At 37.9% G+C, this 22,511-nt stretch overlaps 1 pseudogene; it reads left to right on the top strand.

Annotated features, from left to right (window-relative positions):
- Window positions 1-22,511, top strand: part of LOC131301424 (phospholipid-transporting ATPase 3-like) — a 42,322-nt pseudogene that overhangs the window by 13,110 nt on the left and 6,701 nt on the right.

Genomic DNA, 22,511 nt, shown 5'->3' with positions numbered 1-22,511 from the left:
CTAGCTTCGCCCCTGCATGTAATCTATCTTGTATCAAATTCAATGTGTTATCAACGGTTTACACCCATAAAGCCTAATCTCAATTTCAAAAACCCTACCTACCATAATCTCAATTACAAAACCGTAAATACATATATAACGATAACCGTGCATGAAGTTTGTGTCGTTTTTCTTACAAGATTTACATATATACACACACACATACACACACATAAATGCATTTCGGAATGAGAAGAGACAAGGAAGATGGAGAGAGAGAAAGACTTACTATGAGTGACATTGACGATGAGGACGAAGATGACGAGAGCACGTCGGAGGGTGGCGATTAGGCATGCACCGTTTAGTTTTTGGAGGAGATCGCGCAGGTTTGGAGATTGTGATCGACGTGGAGAGAGAAAAGGAAAGGGCAGATAGGAGGAGAAAAGGAGAGGATCGATTATGTTTGGATTTTAAACCTATAACGCCTTTATAAGATGAGCTATGATAAACCTCAAAACGCATTTAGAATATGCGTTATAATCTGACGTGGACTTCTTTGCCACGTAGGAGTTGGCATAACTGCTATAACGCGTTTTGATAAGGCATGATGGCCTATTTTTACAAAACATTTCAGAAGACGGATATTCCTCTAATTTGTTTAAAATTAATGGCCATTTCGGCGAAAAACTCAATTATGTGCTCACCTTTAAACCATGATGGAATATCCGCACATAGTGATAACCACGGATCAAAGTGGGCTTTCCCCACTCCATTTCTCACCCTTCCTCTTTCTCACCTAATCTCACAAGAAATGTGCCCTGTTCCATAACACTTTCTTAAAAATAAATACTTATTTCATATTTTCAAACTCAAAAATAATATGAAAAATAATTTTTCAATTTTTTTCCACCGTATAAAAGATCTCAATGAAATCTATATTGATAGAAAAATTATTTACCTAAACACCTAATTTTTGAATTTAAAATTACATTCTTGAAAAATAACTACTTATTCCCTTCCCGGGAGTGCCCTTATATTGGTCCTTCCCCTTTTTGTTTGAAGCATAGTTTGTTTGATGGATTCTTCTCTTCTCTTCAAGAAAAAAGTTGACAAAATCAGTCGGAAGAGAAATGGGTGAGAATCGAAATTTGTTTAGGTGCAAGGAAGTTAGGGTCTGTGTATGGAAATTCAAGGGAAGGAAAAAGTTCTTTTTGGAAATAACGGGAGGGTGCTTTTCCTTTTTCTTCTGCTTTTGCCCTTTCTGAAATTCAAGATGAGGGAATAGTCAACTGGGTCAGAAGATCCACCAAGGTTTCTTGATCCCAGTTTTGGGGAATTTCACGGGTTTTGGGTTGCTTTCTTGCATTTGTGCGGCCTTCTTTCTTCTTATCTACTTGGGTTGTGCCCCTCAGCACTTTCTTTAATAAAATTCCTTTGTTGCTGATACAAATATTTTCCTGTTTAAACTGACAGTTCAGGAAGGTGGCTAATCTTTATTTTCTCGTGACCATTATTATATCCAGCACACTCATAAGGTACGCTGAGCAAACAAGGAACCGGCTGTTTATTCATTCATTCAGTTATTTTAGCATTGAGTAGAGGTGCTAGGATGATGATCACATACGACGTGCCTAGTTAATAATGACTACACTCTCCTGTTTTGCTTTTCCAAGTGGGGCTATGCTGTAACTTAGAGGTCTTCTATTGTTATGAGGTGGTCTATGCTTGTATATCGCTGCAATGCATTTCCTGTGTGCCTTTATGTATGTATGATTTACACCTTGAGTAGTGATTTCTTCTTGCTTAACAGTCTTTCCGCAATGGGTTTCCTATTTTTTCTTGAACACATGCTATGCATATTATACTTCCAAGTGTTGTTCCTCTTTTGTGCTTTTTCATGCACTTTAACTTTGAAAGCAACTATGGATTTATGGCTCCCTGCTTTTATATAGTGTTTCCTACACTTTTGTTGACAACCGGGTAGAGTGGCTATGATCTTAAGAGATTTGATGGACTACTTTTTGACTTTGTTTTGCACCTGCACCTAAAAGTTCTGTTTGATGCAGTCCTGCAACTAGTCCTGCATCTCCAAAATCAGCCGTGCTTCCACTCAGTTTCATGCTTTGTATACCCCTCGTCACAGAGGCGTGGGAGGAATGGGTGAGAATTACTAGCTCATTCGCCTCCCCAAGATTTCTTTGCCATATTTCTTGCTTAACTGATACTTATATTTCTTTATTTGTAATTTATCTGCAGTAAAATACTTATATATTGACAGTTCCTTATTCTGCTTGATTTTTACTTTTCTTTGCCGCATGTTGTGAAACAGAAGCGTTTTCAAAATGACACGGCAACAAATAATTACTCTGTAGATCTGCTGCAAGATGGGGAGTGGGTAAGTGTTCCCTGGAAGGAACTGCGTGTTGGAGACATTGTCAAGGTATGAAATAGTTCTTCTGTTGATATTTTCATGTTTCTTCTTTTTCAGCCATTCGCTATGCGATCAGATTGTTTGTATCTTGGAATAGGCCTTTAAGGCCCATGAATGTCATCTTGGTAGATTAAGGGTCCTCTACCTGCCTACCAATATTGTCTACTGATGTCTATGATGATTGTTTGCTGATTTTTTGTGCATCTCCTTGATCTGTATTATTTCTGTGATCACTGACCAGTACTGATAATGGAAGGAAAAAATGGAACATAAGTACTTTGAGATTGTTTTGGGCTTGTTCGGAGTTGAGCACTAATAAACTGGATTAGCTTGAGTGGCATTTGAAATCTATAAGAGAACGAAAATGTTGAAATTTTTTTTTTATGGCATTTGGAAAATGCCTTTTTAACAATAAGTACTTTGAGATTGTTTTGGGCTTGTTCGGAGTTGGGCACTAATAAACTGGATTAACTTGAGTGGCATTTGAAATCTATAAGAGAACGAAAATGTTGAAATTTTTTTATGGCATTTGGAAAATGCCTTTTTAACAATCATGAGACCAAAACTTATTTTTCTGTTCAGAATGGAACTGATTTTGTTAAGGAAATTGGTTCTAGGGTTAAATCCTTACATCATTGTTATCTAAATAATATCTAAGCACACCCAAGTAGACTAATAGCCTTGAAATATCCAAATATTTTTTTGCTCCCTTCCTTTGGAGCTAGTGGGATAAAAGAAGCATTCAAGCTCCTCTCAAATTCTCCATGATCCCGAAAAAGTGCATCATCACCATGACTTTGGGTTTCACAGTCTACCAATATTGTTGGACGAAAGCCAAAGTCATGCCCTTTGGCCCAAGAGCTTTATCCCCATTCAAAGAGTCCAAATCTAACACTACCTCCTCTTCTGGAAGGTCTCTCGAACCAGCACCTCCTCTGGCAAGCTCTGACACAGTGAGATGGAAACAATGTGCGTGAATATCAACTGGGCAGTTCTTGGTAGGGACCATTCCTGGCATTGTGCATGGGAATGGTCTTGGTTTTCCATGGACTCTTGCACCCTCTCAAGTACTCAAATACAGGTCGAAAGAAGGACAAACAGGGTGAGATCCTGAAAGGGGAGGATAGCCTAGATAATTCGGAACAGACTTTAACGACATGAGGCAGCCCAGTTTGGTATTTTTTCGCCAACAGATGGTATTGTCCTAGGGATGTGTATAGGGCGGTACTGGATGTTTAGTTTTGTGATGCCTGCCTTGCTTTTTTCGTGCGTAATTTTTCGTTTATCCTGCGATGAAGTCTAAAAAGTTAGGGCTGCGTGTAATCTTATCATCTTGTTACAAGCTTTGGGCCTTTGAAGATAACTATCATTATTGTATAACCATTAGAACAGGGGATTGTTTGTCATGATCTAGCCACCCTATACTGGGTATATATTTGTTCATGTGTGGATTGCCTGTCAAGATGTATAGATCAAGTTCATCTCGGACCACTTAGTATTGATTATAATGGTCATAGATGCATGGATGCTTCTTTGGTGGTCTAGGAAAACTTGAATGAAACTGTTCCAGTTTGTAATTTTTAGTTCGTTCTTGTTCTTCTCTTTGATAAGACTTATGTGGGATTCTGGCATAGAAAGGACAGAACCAAGGCAAATTTAAACTTGTAGTAGTGGTTTGATTTGTGTAGCAAATGCGTAAAGGATATACACCTTTGCGGGGTCCAGCTTTCAATTGTTGTTGGAGTCCACAATTTGGCTTTATGTTCCATACGTATGGTGCTAGTACAAGAATTGTTCTACTATTGACTTAACTGTTGCTGCCTTGCAGGTTAAGCAAGATGAATCTTTTCCGGCAGACCTGCTTTTCCTTGCTAGTACAGACACAGATGGTTTCTGTTACATTGAGGTTCCTATTCATTGCCACACCATGTCTCATTTTTAGAAACCTTGTGCGATTGATTAGAAAAGAATCAAACATCAACGATAACTTATGGATGCTTTCATACTCTCTGTCTCTTTGGTCCTCCATATCCTTGGCTTACTTCTTGGTTTCAGACAACAAATCTTGATGGTGAAACAAATTTAAAGATCAGAAAAGCACTGGAGGAGAATTGCGAATATGTGACTGCCGAGAATGCCTCTGAATTCAAAGGTTTTTCCCTTCTGTTGACCTAATGTTTTTTGGGACCACTGTGTACTGTGTTTAATGTCAGAAAACAATTATGGAAGAATGGACAAGCCTTAAGGCCCCTATACTCCCTTCTTCCTCCAGCCTGACTGCATAACCTTTTGCTTTTCAGATTTTCTGTTAACAGATCCCTGTTGTTCTTCCTGTTTTTGCACATTTGTTAGAATTTAAATTAGTTTTTCTTATACATGGCTTTTTGAGGAGTGACTAACGGTTCAATGGTCAAAGACTCAGCATTCTAACCTCCAGGTTGTGGGTTTACATCTCAGGACTACCGCATTGTTCTTTGAATCAAAGTCTCAGACTCCCACTAATGGGTGCTACTTGAGTTTTTTATTGTATTTTTGCAAACTAGTTTGTTTTAAGGGAGTTTTTTTTTTTTTCTGGTCTTAAAAATTTTATTCGTTGAAATAGTGAGGATACTCTGGATTTGTATAACTGATGGTATGGTCCTGGTTCCTAGAAAGACCAGAATAGTTGACCAGGTAAAGAGTAGCCAACTCCAAATATTTGGTTAGAAGTGAAAAACCTTAGATTTAGTGCCGATTCTGATACTTGCAAAGCCATCTTTTAATTTTCGGTACACCAAATCCCCACTCTTTTCTCTTTTTTGGATCTTACAATATGTATCTGTCAATTGTAGGTGAAGTAAACTGTGAACACCCAAATAATTCAATCTACACATTCAATGGGAATCTGATAATTGAAGGAGGACGAACTTTACCTCTCAGTTCACATCAACTTCTACTGCGGGTATGGTGGCTCACTCTGTACTAAAGTTTCATTTCAGCATTAACTCTCAGTCCAAATCAACTCCTACCGCAGGCATGGTATCTCTCTGTGTACTAAAGGTTCATTTCTATTTGAAGTTCAAGGCTGAGTGCACTCTGTTATGCTTAGTTGTAGAAGCGTACAGAATTCACTTGCCTGCTTGGGTTGTTGATCTATGAGGAGTTGCTAGAAATATATTCCTCTTTTGGTTGACCAATTATAGGTCTGCTATTTCTGCATGATTTCTTCGCCTATGCTGTTCACACATAATCCTTCAAACTTCTATGACATCTACTCAGCAAATATGGATCTACGTGGTTTCAGGGATGCCGTCTCAGGAACACCAAATACATAACTGGAGCTGTTATTTTTGCGGGGCATGAAACAAAGGTGTTCTTTAATATCAAAGTAGTTCGATTTGCAGTTCCCATTTCTTATGATTTTGGGTGTTGTATATTGAGCTCTGGTGTGCACAAAAATCCATGGTTAGATCAATGAATCTCTTTCAACCACATTTCTGTAACACTAAGAAAGGTATTTGAGAAAACTACTGCCATCTGCTGTCGTCAGGCATGGATCCTGATTCTTACCACAGTTTTCTTTAATCCTAGTGGTGGAGTTACTTCCTTGATATCTCTGTAATCTGTGTTATAGGTTTTCTGAAGCTATTTACTTGCTCTTTCGTCCTTCGTTTTTATTTCTTCCTGTTAAAGCATGTAACTCCAAACCGACATGGGAAACTCTCTAGCACGTGCAACCCCCACCTAACACTTGGAGAGATAAGCTGAGGATTCATAACTAGGGATCACAATGAACAAAGTGCACTTGCGGCCAAAACAAAAGGGAAATGAATCAAGAGTGGCTTGCTAAAAAGTCTCTCAAAGTCTAGCACTGATAACATAAAAACCAATCGACTATGAGTGGAGAGGGCACCAGGCTCATATACTAGTTTGGACTTTGGAGGTGATAAATAACTGATATGGGACAAGCTCTAACACTTGCTACCTATGTTTCTCAAATGGCATTGTTTAGTTTCTCAAATAGCGAAATAAATTGGGAATTTGATTGTATTGCAGGTCATGATGAATTCCAGTAATGCTCCTTCCAAACGAAGTACCCTGGAGAGGAAACTCGACAGATTTATAATCATTCTTTTTGGTGTTATCTTTTGCATGTGTCTTATTGGGGCAATTGGAAGGTGCAGCAATTAGATAGTCTGTTCTACATAATTATGTAACTGCTGGAGCTTTCACATTTCTTTTTCAAATACCCTCTTGACGACGTATTTTATGCTTCATGACTTCTACAGCAAATTATTTTTAAGTTCAAAATATTATTTCTTGGGTCTTCGCGGTCCAGGGTTACCAGCTGATATGAACCTCCGCAACAAATATGTGGTATGCCATAAGAGAAACCCTTTGGAATGAGTTCCTCTTTCTTTTCTTTTTTTACTTTCTTTTTGATGTTTTTATTTCTTCTGCAGGTTCTTTTAAATATGTTCACTCTAAGTACTCTGTATTCACCGATCATTCCCATTTCTCTTTATGCTTCTCTTGTGGTGAGTACTGCACTTTCCACATTTGTTTTCCTAAACTGTGCGTTTTTACTTGTTGCTGATGATAAAAAAATTGCGCATTTATTGGTTCAAGGGTTTGCCTTTTTCCTTTTTCAGGTGATCAAATTTATACAAGCTCATTTGATTAAAAATGATCTGCACATGTACCATTTTGAAACCAATACCCCTGCAATGGTGCAGACGTCCAATCTGAATGAGGAACTTGGACAGGTAAATAATACATTATTGACGATCCAAGTAGTTCATCACAATTGGTACCCTTTTTCTCCCTTCCATCATTCGTAGTAAATTGCAATTTCTGTTATGTGCTTTGGGCCAACGCCTAGGGATGGCAATGGGGTGGAGTGTGGGTGGATATCACTATCTCGAGCCTGGATCCCCGACCCTATTTCCGATTTCCATCCCCCCATAGGAGAACTTCCCCGATCCAAACGGGGGACAAGGATCCAAACTTAAACAAAAACAAACTATCTTCCCCTATCGTTGTTCCACAAGCAAATACGATTCTCTGGGACTTCTATAAAGATTGTTCAAAAATTACTGACGGAAGGCGACTAGCAATTCTTAAAAAAAATGCACTTTCCCATCTCTTGTGTAATAAACACTATGTAATACTTTGGTGACCACATTTTGAGTACACCATTTGATGTGTGACCAATGTATTGGTAGAATGTGCTCTATATGTGTGACGCCTCGTAGCCAGGGAAACGACTTGGGTTGAGACCGTGATGACCCTAGGGCTTGATGGGAGGGAAAAGACTCAGGAAAAGTTGTAGTGACCCTAGTCATGAGTCCCACATCGCTTGGTAAAGTGTAAGTTGTGAGCTATAATTAATAGATTATGACCCTACTTTGCACAAGGCCTTTTAAAGCTGTGAGGGCGCCAAAGCTCATTGAAACATCACAGTTAAGCGTGCTCACCCTGGAGTAGTCTTGGGATGGGTGACCTACTGGAAAGTCCATGGAGCTTTTGCGTCCAAAGCAGACAATATTGTACAAGGCATGAGCGGGTCATTACCATATGTCATGTAGTGGAGCACATTCTACCAATTCGATGGTGACATGTCATATGGTACTCAAAATGTGGTAACCAAATGTGGTCACCGTAGCATTGCTCTGTAATAAATAGCTTCTTTTTCCATAAGTAATATATAAGTAATATATACTTTTCTATAATTTTAAAAAACTTATTTAATAGGTTCAGGGGAAGGTAAATTTGCCAAATAGATACAAGCATTAATAATACAAACACAATGTTTTAAAACCTAATTTGGACCGGCTGATCCAACCAGTACACCCATCAACCGGCCTCAGTTCCTGTCCGGTCAGCCCCTAATAACCGTTTGGGCAATGAGCCCGGAGAAAACCAGTTGAACCACTGCAAAAACCACTAAACCGAAAGAACCGGTTGGGTTTCATGCGAACCAGCAGATTCAAGCATGAAGGCAAGTGGCACTGGCACCAAATTTGTTACAACATTGAATGATTTCTATCATTCTTTGTCCCTTTATAGAGCAAGTGGGATGATTTCCGATGTGGGATTGGTCTGTTTGGGAAAAAACTTTCAGAACACATCGCTTTTTCTTTCAAAACCCAGAAATATCAATATATATTTTACGTTCTAGAAAAATAACATATAAATTCTAGAAAATATATATTTATGACGTCACAGTTCAATTCCGGTTGAATCAGTGACTCATCCACCCAGTCTCTTTTCCAGTTCATTCCGGTTTTTGGATTTTAAAGCATTACATATGTTGATATACCGTAGAGTGTATATTAATATACATACACATATGTGGTGTATAAAGTTTAAATATATAAATGATACTAACAATAGAAACTAAATGGGCATATACGGGCCGGGATATATAAAATTGCCTATGATGCCCAATTTTTTTCCAAATCAATCCCCGAATGCAATCCGATCACCAAAAGAATCCCCGAATCTTCACTCCGTTTGTGATTTATATATAATGATAGAACTCTTGAGGTCATTGTTGAATTTTTTTCCTTTTCCAATTTGCCTTCATGCTCCTGAAAGTTGATTTAGGAATATTGATTGTTGGCTAGGTGGAATATATTTTTTCCGATAAAACTGGAACCTTAACAAGAAACTTGATGGAGTTCTGTAAGTGCTCAATTGGAGGAGAGATCTATGGAACTGGTATCACAGAGATAGAGACGAAAGTAGCAGAACAGCGTGGCACAAAAATTGATGAGGTATGTAATACTTGCATTACATCAAGTGGAATTTGGCACGACTTGATGTGTAGATTTGTTGATTATTTTTCAGTCTCTGAAAACTCTCAGGTTAGGAAATCATCAAATGCAGTATATGAGAAGGGCTTCAATTTTGATGATGCTAGGCTTATGCTAGGTGCCTGGAGGAATGAGCCTAATCCTGATATGTGCAAGGTAGATGAATTTATTGACAGAAGTTAGAACATTACTATAATATAACACGTTCACATGCATTTAAGATGGTTTACATTATTATATTAGAGAACTAGGGGCAAGGCGACGTGCTTTGCACGTTAAAGTTGTGCCCTTTGCTTTTGGTGGCTGGAATTTTAATGAGCAGATAGATATTCTATAATTAACATCAATGTACATATCAGTTCAAAGGCTTATAATTACGGACTTAAGTAGCAAACATTCAGATTCAGAGCTATTAACGATTACAGGCCATTGGTTTTAGGCATATCATTAAGTTCAAAGATGCAGGTACAAGTAGTGGTAATGTTTACCTTAACCAAAGAGCTATCTTCTATACTCTCGAATCGCCAAAACCGGAAAGAATCAAGGGAAAACCTTGCAAAAATTGGTGTATGTGCTTCGTTTTACCCACGTCATTCATATTCCTCCTCCTTAGATATCCTCTGTTGTTGAGCTTTCGGTCAATCGGCAATAATGAATTGAGAGAAATTTGAATATCAACAGTAGAGGTTGGCAATGAAGCACTGGACTTCAAAGTCTCAAATGGTTTACTCCTTTTGATGCAGTTGCCATGGAAGAGGAGTACCACTTTAGGCATTCTAAGCCTAGATTGGCAAAACTGTAATTATGCAACGATGGAATTACGAGTCGGGTCCACCTATGTTTGATCCGAAATGGCCCCACGGTCAAGACACATCGCCTTCCGGCCATGTGTTTTTAGCCGTTTGAGGCCGTTTAGGCCTCCGAAAGGGCAATTTTGCCGTTTTAGGAAATAATCATTTTTGCTTATAACTTTTAGTAGGAAACTCCGTTTCAGTCTGTTCTTTTTGGAGAAGTCTTAAATTTTTCTCTATTTTTTGAATTTGTAATAATTTCGGTTTTTTCTGAAATTGGTATTTTTTCGCTTTTTAGGGTTAGGGTTGCTACCTATATAATAAGTTGTAAGCCTTAGGGCTGGGGTTGTTGATTTTTGATTAATAAAAAGAGTCTAGAGAGAGTTTCTCTAAACTATCGTATTTGTGATTGTCCTTGCCGCATCATTCTTCAATTTCTTATATGCTTCCCTGCATCATCTTTTCTTCCCGAAATAACTCTCAATAGTAGACGAGTTCCCCATTTACAGATTAATCTAATAAATAAGAGCCATATAATTAAATTATATTATAGAAGTCATACAACAATACAACAGTCCATAATACTTTACTAATATAGAGCACAATAGTGAAATAGAAATCCAAAACGATTCTGGACCCTAATTCTAGTTTAATCAATTGGGACCACTTTCAATAAAGTGATGTATAACAATAAGAATAGTCCATGTGATTCAGATTCTCTTCCATAAAAAAAGTGGGACTGTATAAATAAAAAACTAATCAATCGATTGGGATTTGAGAAAGAGATGAAAACAAACCTGATTCAACCACAACTGAAGCTCAATGAAGCTCAATGAAAGCTCGTCTCAGTGATTTACAGGTGGAATTGAAGGTTCGAAATTCAGGGGATGAAGCTTCAGCTTTCTATTTCAGTATTCAGTCGATCTTTGCTTCAGCCATTTTCGTTTTGCGTCTGTAACGTCTGTTCCAACTCCCTCCCTTTCTCTCTCTATCTCTCTTGGAAGAGATGTAAAGAAGATGGAGATGGAGATCTAGAGAGACGTATAGAAGATGGAGAGATAGAGAGATGTGTTCCACTTGATTCTCTACCCATCTCTTGTTGGAAAAATGTTATTGGAATATAATATTTTAATTTGGTTTGAATGTGAATTGACTTGATTTAGTGTCATGTCTTTTCAGTGACACTTGTTCACCGTGGATGGACGTATCCTTTTTGAACAATTGTGTCTTTTCCCTTGGTGACTATTAGGAATAGTAACCTGGTGGTCTATAAATAGGATGTCCCCATTCATTCTAGATAAATTTGAAAAGATGTTTATGTCTTGATTTTCATCGAGTCAGAGTCATTCATATGTAAAAAATCCGTATCTGCCCTGATCCCTAAGAAAATCCCCAAATCCCCGATCTGTTCGGGGTGTAGTGGATCGGATACAAACAGTTCGGTCGAGATGGCCATCACTAGAGAGAGAGTGTGTGCTTTGGGTTTGGTTTGTCCCTTTTTATCTTTTCTCATGAATATTTGGGTTCAATGGTATTTTCCAGTGGTGACATATCAACAGAGTATTTAAAAGCAAAAAAATTATACCCAGAAAAATGTAAAATTTTGCACCCTAATGGGTTCACCTGACCCCACAACTATAGAGCTGGTGTCGCCCCACAACAAGAAAATCGTTCTATAGCAACGGTCGAAAGCTTTGCCAAAAAACCCAAAATCGTTGGTAGAGACTCGTTTAGGCTATACCAACGGTTGGAGAACTGTCGGCCAAACCGTTGCAATATATCTGTTGCTGTAGAGGTATAGCAACGTTTTTGACGAGCGTTGGTACAGATTTTTTTTTACTAATGGTTTCATTAGCAACGCTTATAACCGTTGCTAAAGGCAATTTTCATTTTTTTAAAAACCAACCACTGTGTGACGTAAGCCTCCACGTGGCACTGACGTGGCGGGCGAAATAATCTTGCTCCTCCTGAGAATCGAACCTCCGACCTCGTGTGTGCGCGCACGTGTGCGAACCAACTGTGCTAGCCCATAACTTGTGAAAAATCATACACCTTTTAATATTTATACTATACTAACCGGATTTTTTTAATCCTTTTTTTTAAAATCCGGTTTATACTATACAAACACTTACTAATATCAATTTTTTTTTCCGATCGGAAGCGTCTATTTTTTTACATAATAAGGAGTACAATATTCGTACGAAAAATGAAATTATTATTACATAGAATTTAATGCTAGGTTCAATAATTACCTTTTAAAACCTCTCTGCTTTCCTAATTTTTTTTCAATATTAATTTTGCCTTTTCTAAATTTTAGTTAGATTCACATAAATTTTTTTGATTGGTCAGTCATTTCTATGAGATGAGTCTAAATAATAAAATAAAAATGCAATTAAAAGCATAAAAAATCAATAAGGGCGAAAAAATATCAAACAACTAACATTTGTTGTCTTTAGTGTCATCTTATATGATATTTTTTTCAACTTCGGTCCACAATTTTATACTTTTTTTATTCTTGTTAAGATGAATGATTAATCTCAAAATGAATGATTAGTTTCAAAAATTACCACAAAATGCTAAAAAAATACGTTAAATAAACAATACCAGAAAAATTCTACTAACGGTTAATGAAAACCGATGCTATAGTCCAGTTTATAGTAACAGTTATTGGAAACCGTTGCTATAGTCCAGTTTTTAGTAACGGTTTATGAAATCCGTTGCTATAGTGTTGTAATCTACTAACGGTCACGTGAAAACTATTGCTATAGTCCTGTTTCTAGTAACGTTTTGTAAACCGTTACTATACACCATCTATACCGACGATTTTTTCAACCGTTGCGAAAAAAACCGTTGGGAGATTCTAAATTTCTTGTAGTGCCCCTAGTTACACGTGGAGCCTGCACCAATTGAAAGTTTGGGGCGGGTCCCACAAGGAGCGGGCTTGAGGTACTTGTGTGCTTGGTTGGGTGACTTGGGTCCCACATGAGATGAGCTTGAGGAGCTTGACATGCTTATGCAAGTACTTGTCCCACATCGCTTGGTGGGTGGAAGTTGTTGGACCACGGGCGCTATGAGGACTTTGCGATCTTAGATTGGGGAGATTGTGACATTTCTCTAGTCCCGCATCAGCTAGATGTGGGAATATTGGGTGGTATATAACGTGATGTCCACTAGCTCCTATCGGTTCGGCTACATAGTAGTTGGTCATTTGGGGTGGGTCGTTACATGTGGACTAAATTTCTGTGTGCTTTTCAGTTCTGCATAGCATCTAACTCAAAAGCAATTGGCAATGAGTGGAGAGGCCGCCTAGTCTCATATGCTAGTTTTGGAGGATATTATTTACTAACATGGGACTCTCTTCCGCATGGGAGATCCCTGACCTGCACATGGAGAACCGAACAAAGGATCCATAACGTTGGGATCCTAACAAAACAAGGTGCACTTATGGGACAAACAATGAGCCAATCAATCAATAGAGTCTTGTCCAAAATCCTAGCTTTATACCATGTTAAAGCATCTAACTCAAAATCAATTGGCAATGAGTGGAGAGGCCGCCCAAGCTCATATACTAGTTTTGGAGGTTATAACCAATTTGGGACAAGCTCTAACAGATCTTGTGTATTAACTAGTCAAGTACCTCTTGGTATGAGACGTGGTTATTCAGTAATCATACTTGAATTAGTATTTCAAGTATTTGTGAGTTAATGGTTGATATTCAGTGACCTGTACAAGCATATCTGAAGCTTTTAAAGCTGTAATCCGTTTAGCTCTGTAGCAATGATGAATGCTATTCAAGTTGAAAGGTAGTTAAAAAAATTGAGTTGGAGTTTCTATCTTTCATGCATACATGATGAGAAAGAATGGCTCTTCTAATCAAGGAACAAAATATGGATAGGAAGATTGGATCAGTGTCTCCAAAATGTTGGTTTTCACGGAGTAACGATATTGACAAAATTGGGAACTTAATAACAAATTACAACACTTGTGGTCGTGAATAATATCAATGTATTGATTTCTTAAACAAAAGATACATCGCAAATATCATGGCTAATCTAATCCATGATTCTAAATTTAAGGTCATGCAAATGTTTGTTTGTTTGTTTGTTTTTCAGTATAATTCATGGTATCTGCCTGTATTTGACTTTTAACTAAATTTGGTAGCTTTGATAGAAGCTCATCTGTGGTGATAGTTGATGTATTGTATGAGATGCAGTCTGTTGTCCCTACCCAGTTGAATAACTTTTTTAACGGCTGTTGCATTTGTTCAAAATGCCTTTGGTATGTTGCTTGATCCCCAGGACATGCTCATGTCTTAGCAAGCAGATTAAAATTTTTGTTTGAGCGTTCAATTAAGTTCTTTTTTGTTGAATGTTTTGTTTTGTGTATAGCAATTCTTCAGATGCCTTGCTATGTGTCATACGGTGGTGACCAATGGTGAGGAGTCCCGAGAAAGAATTAGATATCTAGCTGCATCTTCTGATGAGTTTGCTTTGGTTACAGCTGCAAAGAACTTTGGCTTCTTCTTTTACAGGTATGTACGTTCCTATTGTTTGTCTATCTTATGTCCCTTTAAATGTCAAGTTGTCTTTATGTCCATTATGATTAAGCTATGATGCACGGACATGGACACGGGTACGGGGACATGGAAATTCTAAAAAAATGGGGACATGGACACGGCGGGGGACACATCCCGTGTATATTTATTTATTTATTCAAATTTTTTTAAAGTTTAAATGGCAAAATGTGGACAAAACGAAAAATCCATTGTTCCAATACCATTCAAACAAAAGAAGACATCCGTAAGTTCAATGCAACCCAATTGATCCCCAATTTTTTTTTAAAATTATAGTTTAACTCCCAAAATTATAAAAAATTTACGCTTTGAACCCCGCTGTGTCTCCATCGGTGTCCCCCTGTGTCCCTCTCAAAAATTTAAATTCAATTATTGGACACGCCACGTGGCATGTCGGACACGTGTCTCCGTGTGTCCCCGTGTCCAACACTGCAATATGCCGACCTCTAAAGATGTCAGTGCTTCATAGTGATTAAGTCTCCTTTGATGATACGAAATACTAGTGGAATGCATCTTAGACCCGACTGCCTGTTTATTTGCCTATATTTGAGCATCAGATTTGACCAGACATCCTACGTTTGGTTGAAAAATTTGTGGATGGGTTTATATATCCTTTGGAAATGAAATCCCAAAAAACAAGGGAGATAAGAATGTGGTATTACATATCTTATGAGATAATATATCGTTTTAATATTACTCTAGTCAAACAAATAGAACTAGTGACTAGACGAATATCCCATAGGATGGTTATGTAATCTCATCGGACTAATAGTTAGGGACTTAATAATACCATATTCCCCTTTCGTTTCTTGTATCCCATTGTTTGTAGGGTTAAAATACAAGGGACATTCATTATGGAGAGCAAAAATTTTGACCAACCGATATGTGGTCCCCTTAGATATAAGCTCCAATCCGATGTTCATATCCCACCAAATGTTCTTGCCCTTTAGAGTGGAAGTAAATTGGAGTGTGTGGGCTGATCTTTTGCATAAAGGTTGTAGACATACACGGATGATTCACATGGAAGCTCCCTGCAATGCAAAACAATGACGGTGTAATGTCATTGCCATGTGGAATTATGTTTCTTTGGTTGTCGTGAACTATTATTGGATGTATCAATGTGCAATGTCATAACTTGGTGACTTGCATTAGAAGGAAAATCTAGAATTTTTTTTTTTTTGGTAACTAGGAAAATCTAGAATTGTATCATCTTTCCTTCTCATTTTTCTGCACGTATTTTCTTGCTTTTGACTTAAGCTATAAAGGTTTTTATGATGTTAACATAATTTCGGCATCGAGTGTATAGCTCTTACAGAAGGGAATATCCTTTTTCCAAGTGGGCTCTCTATTTTCTGCAGATTGCTCCAAATGAACAGAATGGAAAGTTCTGTGGTTATATGTGGAGGAGTTAAAGCTAATTGGTTAAGGAGTTCATTCCAAAATTTAATGAGCCAGTTAACCTAGTTTTCGCCTGCAAACATGTAGCAATGTCTTCTTACGACAGTTCACTCAGTTTTCACCTGCATAAGTTGAAGCCTGAATATGAAACCAAACATTGAGGTAGAGTAAGTGTATTACTCATACAAAATAATATACACAAATAAGCTATGGGTCACCATGTTACTCCATGAACTTGCAAATGTCATCATGGTTTGTAAGATTTTAAGCTAGATATAAGATTCTGCATCTACTGCACTTTCATGTTTTAGATTCTTTAAAGCCAAGATGACGAAACAAACCTTGTATGTTACGATGCAAGAAGAGAATTCTTGAGCAAATTCTGCAAAACTGTTCTAACAACACTGTAAGTGTGAGCACGTCCTTGCGTTAACCCTTTACTCTCAGCAATCTAAATGTACTAGGAAGGAACAAAGAAAGCAAACATAGAAAATAATAGCTCAACCAAACATTTTCGGAGCAGGAGAGAATATAATCCCGTGTGGAAAATCAATCCCTTTTCTGTAATAGACTCTAATCCTTCCAATGATTTTATGATACCTAAGAATCTAAGGATTGGGCACTATGTTATCAGGTAATGCTCATACCCTAGTGAATTTTTTTGTATGAACGTACCGAAACACGGTACGCTACCTTTCGAATATGGTAAATTTAGTGATCCAAAGTGATTGCCTATGTTTTCCCAAAAAAATCAACTTACTAAAGTAAAAATCTAGATAGCATGGAATTTTGGCGGGAGAAAATGTAGAACATTGAGTCATTGTGCTCCTAGAAATGTGTTTTGCATGGATAATTTGATAAGACAAATACTTAGTTTTACTAGATGTTTAGCTCTTAGAAGAGTAAGTTCTAATACATTATCTATAGATGCTTGCCCCTGGCGTACCACAAGTTAGGCATGTTGTGTGCCACATTCCCGTTTCTCGTGCAGGTACGATCTGCGTTCCAGGTAACATAGATAGGGCATAACAATCCCCTAAGCCGGGATCAGTCTGAGATAACATTACGAAATCTCGCTCCTTGCTTTCCCTCTCAACATGACAAAATCGCGCTTCCAATTGGATTTATCCCGAAAAAAGAAAAAGAAAAATAGAATAAAATAAAACCTACCAATCAAGAGAAGATCATAGTCTGAGATAACATTACGACAAATAGAAAAAACTTAAACACAACATATATTACAACTAAACAAAAAGAGTAAGGAACAAGAGGTAAGAACTTGGTATGGATCTTATCAAATATTCTCATCACGAATGTTCAATAAGTCTGCATGAGTACTGGTTATTTTAGGATTACCTTATATGGAGTTGCAGTTTTCTTTTTCGATAGAAAATAGATAATGGATTCCAATTGGTCGGATGAGACACTTTCAAAAATAGTGTAGAAACTTAAGATCCAATACAACCGATGCCATACTTGTATCATCTAACATTCCCCTCATGTGCATCCACTTTTGTGGTCTGTCACATATAGCCTCTTTTTAGGTCTATCATTGTCATGGTTTTAAATTGGGGTATCCGTCAGTGTAACCGTAGTGGTTGTAACGGATATTGGGAATACCGGTCACCGTGAGACGGTAATCGGATGTTGCATCGTGAATTTGTTTCAAGCACTAGCAAATGTTAAAAAGTTCATTGATACACATGTTCTAACCATATTTATGACGAAGTTGAATGTTTGTAGAGATTGTAACCACTTTTAAATTGGGGCATCCGTTGGCATAACGGTAGCGGTCGTAAGTAATGGATATTGGGAATACCGGTCACTGTGAGACGGTAATCGGACACTGCATCGTGAATTTGTTTCAAGCACTAGCAAATGTTAAAAAGTTCATTGATACGCATGTTCTAACCATATTTATGACGAAGTTGAATGTTTTTAGAGATTGTAACCACTATTTTTCTTTTAGAAGTAGTTTTGTAATTAAGGTTGAATCGAATGTCACGTTTTAAGGCGATGAATACTAATATTTTCGTTGGAGATGGAAGCTTACTATCTAACAAACTAGGCTTGATACTAGGACAAAATAATGTATAAAATAAGCAAGTGAATACTATATCCATTGCTGCATTGATGCAAGCACCATAACAATAGACGGTCCAGGGTACACAATCACTCATACATACTGCAATTATACAAAGGATGCACTGTACAGGAACTTGGAGGGTCCGAGAAGCGAACCAAAAAAGGAGCAAAGTTGTTTGAGGAATGTGTCTCCGTAAAGGTGTGTAACGGTCTGTAATGGCTGTTATGGACCCATATGCGATAACGGAACGGGTGTATCGGGTCGATACAACTGTGGTACTCCGTACCACCGTTATTTCAACTGTAACAGAAGTGGTCACCCTAAAAGCCGTACGTTACGTAACAACCGTTTTCTAAAACCTTATTCATCGTGCACCCTTTTTGTTAGGTCCGTCATCATGGTGAGTGGATTCTACATGTTTAAAATGAGGGATGGAATAGGCCATGCTCTGATACCTTGTGAAAACTTTGTATTCAAACCAAAAGCTTAAGCTATATATAAGGTGGAGAGGTCTCAACATTATATTAAGTAATTGCACATTCCATACATCAACCAATGTGGGTCTCATTATCTAACAGATTGCATTGTACAATGACTTGGGATAGGAATCAAGATTGTATATTGCAATATTCGTCATTGATTTTCGTGAATGTAGGTTTCTAGGTGCAGTTATTACCATCTCATATTTCGTTGCAAGTTCTGTTTCAGTACTAGTAGTTGTTTGATAACTTATCAGGTAAGTACAATGGTAACTGTAAGAATGATGAATGATGGTAATTGTAAGAACAGGAAGTTTCAAAACACAGTGAATTTTTTGCAAGTCCTTTAACTTGTTTGTTTGATTGATATAACTTTTAATAACAGAAAGTGTGTGCTGTGTTGTAAGAGAGTGAAACACGAGAGATGTGTGAGCTGTGAGAAATTGTGAGAGAGTGAAGGTTTGTAACTTTGTTTTGAATAAATTGTGAGTGTGATTGTGTGTAATCTCTCTGTTTTTTCATTGTCATCAAACTCTCACCACCAACAGGGAACACTTTGGATGCTTCCACTTCCAGAAAAGTAGAAGCCAAGTAGAGTAGTTATCAATTTTGGAGATCCATGACACTGTAATGAATTGTCATTATCCTTGTCTCATTAAGAGTATTTCTACAACTCAAGGGCTTCCTCGGTAATTGAGCCTAATGCTATGTGTTTTCTAGGCGTACGTCTAACTTAATCTATGTTCGTGAATCACACGCTGAGGAGATGGGAAAGGATCATGATGTTGCTTATGAAATCCTGAACGTCCTTGAATACAATAGGTGGGTGCATTCTTCTACCTCGTTTTATCACTTGTTACTGCATGCATGACTAATGGTGAGTGTAAATGTTGTTGGGAATCCAGTGCAAGAATGCGGCAGTCAGTTATTTGTCGGTATCCGGATGGAAGGCTTGTGTTGTACTGTAAGGTGATAGTGTGATGTGGTTTTTATGCAGTTGGCAAATTGTTTGTAACTATCTCACTTGGACAGGAAATATCTTTTGCAGGGTGCTGATTCTGTGATCTTTGAAAGATTAGCCGATGGAACCAGTGATATTAAAAAAATCACTAGGGATCACTTGGAACAATTTGGAGCTGCTGGATTGCGTACCCTTTGCCTGGCCTATACAGATATAAGTCCCGATGCTTATACAAATTGGAATGAGAAATTTATTCAGGCAAAAACTTCTCTTCATGACCGTGAGAAGAAATTGGATGAGGTATCTTTCGGTTTTGAACAAATAGTGTTGGTATCTTTGGAATCTTTACTTGTATCGCTTTCATCGGTTTTGTATTGTCGATATCATAATGTGAAAAGCATAAATTCCAAGGTTTTCTTATTTCCCTTTTTTTTGGTTATTGATGGAGGCATGGTTGGTGGTAATTATTCCCAAATCCCAATGTTGCAAATTTTGATTTGATTTAATCTAATTTGGTAATAGAATCAATATCTGTCACTAGGTAACTACTATCACATGATTGTAAACTGTATCTGGGTTATAAATGTTGGGCGCCCTTGTGATATAGGCTGATACACAATAAACCTCCTTTCCTATCTGAAATTTTCACTTCTTTATATACAACAAGTATCCTGGAGCCAACTCTGATTGATGAACTAGCAACTGTGGCGGTGGTGGTGATGAATTCAACATAACTGATGGAAGTTATGTTAATTTGCTGCGAGTTGTAATACAAAGGTATGGCCTTGTGAGTTTCATGTATTCATGATGTTGTTCGTAATGAAAGTTTAAATTACAAAAAAAATTCTATTAAAAAATAAATTTGTAATCCGTATGTCGAATCAAATTAAAGAAGTTCCATACATATCCTGTCTAGAATGGGGTGGTGGCATTCTCAACAAATTAGCCGGACTGTCTAATCAAAATGGTTTGGGGTCTATGGTTTTCCAGTCAAGTATTTTGCTAAATCTTGCGCTGCCAATAAAAGAGCTTAATCACATTAAGATCCATTATATCTCATACTCAGGTATTGGCATGTATAAATGCAGAGAAAATTCCTTTTCTTCATTTTAAAAATAGTATGACATCTCTTCTCCCCTTATTTTGAAAGACCTAAGAGTAATTTCTTGTGTTGACTTGGTTGAGAGAATATGACACTCTACTCAATGATTTGAGTTGGGTATGTGAGGTTTGTTATAATACTAAGGACCAGTCAGAGGTAGTTGTAGTTTCTGGTTAGTAGAGCATCTAACAAAACCAATTGATAGTGAGTGGCAAGGCTGTCGAGAATCGTACTGGTTTTGATGGTGACAACTGACAATTAACCAATGTGTACCTATCTCTAACACTCCGCCACACGTGTAACCCCAGTCACACTTGGAGAGGTAAACAACGAAAGTACTCAAAGGCACAAAGAAAGAGGCAATGAGTTGAGAGGCTGCCAGAGTCACATATACTTAGTTGTATGCATCGAATTATATATAATTGATAGGGACACAAGGCTCGTTTTGGTCTGGACAAGCTCTAACGCTGGTGCTTTAGTCAACTTTTAGTGTCTCAGTTATATGCAAGGAATTGCCCTTGCTTTCGCTATATTGAACAAAGTGGTATTTCCATGTGTGTTTGTTTCCCTGCAAGTAGTTTTAGTTATCTTAGATTCCTAAGATTTTGACATATCAGAAAAGTAATACTTCACAAAATTCATTTTTCGAGAAACGGGAAGCTTTTGTGAGCCACCAGATTCATGAGCTTGGCTGTAAAAACTGCCCACCAACCAGCCCCGTAATAGCCGTAATCGTAAGCCGTCCCCAATTCACTAGGGGAACAAGTGGGTTGGGTTGTGTTGCCGTTGGTAGACAATAAACCGAAGTGATAATATTCTGAAGGGATCCAAGGAACAGAATTACAGGAGAGTACAAGAAGGCATTCATTGGTGAAACATGGCTATAATGCCTTCCGGTTGGAAGATCTTTACTGCACTTAGGGTCACCGAGGGTGAGAAAGTGGTGTTTCTCTTCGACCCTCATGCCATAAACTTTGACGTCAGCTCCATACTGGGTAGGTTTTAGGTATGGAGCCTCAAAGCAAAGGCAAAAACATTACATTTTCTGGGTCCTTTTTCTCTTGTTTTGCGTTTTTTGAGCTGGGCATCTCTTTACTCCATTAACTTAGGAAGGAAATGACAGGATGGAAGCAACTCAAAACAACAATCAACAAGAACAAGAGAAATTGGTGCACAACTTTCAGTCACTACCTCGTATGCTCCGTTCCCTCCCACCTTTGTGTGCTATTGCCCATGGGGGCAGAGCTATGAGTCGGTTCCTTCACTCTTTAGCCTTTGGTTACTATAAGCTATACTCGGTCCTAATGCCTCATCAGTCCCGTTTGTTGAGAGATTCATGTTTTTTTTATAGGCAAAAATATATATATGTATAAGAGGAAAACCTCAATAAGAGTACATCGAGAAAGCAAAAGGAGCCACCCTCACCCCCAAGGATCATGACATGCCATGGGACCAAGGTGGAGAGGATGAGAGTCACCAACGAAGTGTTGGAAATCAAAAGAAAACGAGGATAAAACATCAGCAACACAGTCCAGAATCAAGAGCAACATGTTCCAGCCAAAACACAAAGGAAGGCAGGGAATGTTGTAGATATGTAATTTGAAACTGTCGAAGTTCGACATTGTTTGGATGTGTATCGCTGACCCTGCTAGTCCTAAATCCAATCTTCTTTTGATGCAATCAAGTGACAATTGTCGGGGTGGCCTTTCCAGGCTGCCTATTCATAGATGGATGCGTATTCTTTTCTTTTCCTTTTTGGATACGAGGAGGTACAAGGAATATAGGATCACCCTGAATTTGATTTGGCCTAACATCGTAGTCAGTGTACTGTAAAGTTATTGGTGCTGAGGAACTCGGGAGAGCATAACCTAGATCTGATTGACCTTGACACCTATTGAGAATATAAATAATAAA

Source organism: Rhododendron vialii, chromosome 9a, assembly GCF_030253575.1.
Source record: "Rhododendron vialii isolate Sample 1 chromosome 9a, ASM3025357v1".
In the NCBI taxonomy this organism is placed as follows: Eukaryota; Viridiplantae; Streptophyta; class Magnoliopsida; order Ericales; family Ericaceae; genus Rhododendron; species Rhododendron vialii.
The sequence above is the reverse complement of the archived record's forward strand: the minus strand, read 5'-3'. Positions and strand labels throughout refer to the sequence as shown.